Raw genomic sequence first — 1401 nt, 5'->3', positions numbered from 1 at the left:
TTGGAGTCTGTCCTGTAACTCACTCTGTAGACCAGACTGACCTGGAACTCACAGAGATCCTCCTGCCTCTACCTTCCGAGTGCTGGGATTAAAGGCGTGTGCCACCACCGCCTGGCCTCTTTGTAACTCATTATATTATTCTCGTTTTCTATTCCAGCCTGGCCTGGAACTCCCAATATTCCTTCTGCCTTAGATTCCAGAGTGATGGTATTACAGGCACACATCACCACATCCAACAAACTACACCTATCTCAGGTCCCTATAAATTCATTATCCATGAAACTATTCTTATTTTTTGATGGCATGACGTGTGGATACTAATGTTGCCAAACAATATATTTCCTTAACTTATTTTTATTTAATTACATATTCTATAGTGTTAAGGAATGAACCTACGGCCTTGTACATTCTAGGTGTGCTTGATAATTTTATGTTAACCTGTCAGAAACTAATGTCATCTGGGAGGAGGGAACCTTAATTAAGAAGATGCCTCCATGGGGCTGGAGAGTCTGTGGTTAAGAGCGCTAGCTGCTCTTCCAGAAGATCTTGGTTCTATTCCCGCACCCACATAGCAGCTCATATCTGTCTGTAACTCCAGTTTCAGGGGATCTGACATCCTCACACAGACATACATGTAGGCTAAACATCAGTGAACACAGGAAAGAAAATCCCTTTATAAAATCCAGCTGTAGGGCCTTTTCTTAATTAGTGATCCATGTGGGAGGTTCCAGCCCATTGTGGGTGGGGTTGGGCTGGTGGTCCTGGGTTCCAGAAGAAAGCAGGCTGAGCAAGTCATGGGAAGCAAGCCAGTAATCAGTACCCATCCATGGCCTCTGCATCAGCTCCTGCCTCCAGGTCCCTGCCCTGTTTGAGTTCCTATCCGGACTTCCTTCAATGATGGAGTACAGTGTGCAAATCAAATGAACCCTTTCCGCCCCAGCTTGCTCTTTAGTCATGTTTCATCACTGAACTAGAAACCCTGGTTAGGTGAGTACTCTACAGTGAGTGTTATATCCCCAGACCTATGTTTCTGTAACTTACTGTCTTCTCTAGATAACTATTTGACTTTTCTTTCTTTACATTTTGAAAATTTTCCTCCTTAAATGTATCTTTGTTGATCCTGCTTCTCTTTTCACAAGGAAAACAAAAGATCATTTCCTTCTCCTGCCGCCACCTCAGCCACTTCTGCCAGGGGCTCTAACCTGGGAAAACTTTTTGTTTGTTTGGTTGTTTTTCTGAGAAGGGGTTTCTCTGTGTAACAGCCCCAGCTGTCCTGAAACTCACTTAGTAGACTAGACTGTCCTTGAATTCACAGAGATCCCCCTACCTCTCCCTCCCAAGTGCTGGGACTAAAGGTGTTTGCCACCACCACCCGGCTGGTTATTAAACATTAAATGGTTT

Source organism: Microtus ochrogaster, linkage group LG3 (assembly GCF_000317375.1).
Source record: "Microtus ochrogaster isolate Prairie Vole_2 linkage group LG3, MicOch1.0, whole genome shotgun sequence".
Taxonomy (NCBI): Eukaryota; Metazoa; Chordata; class Mammalia; order Rodentia; family Cricetidae; genus Microtus; species Microtus ochrogaster.
This window is presented reverse-complemented; position numbering follows the sequence as displayed.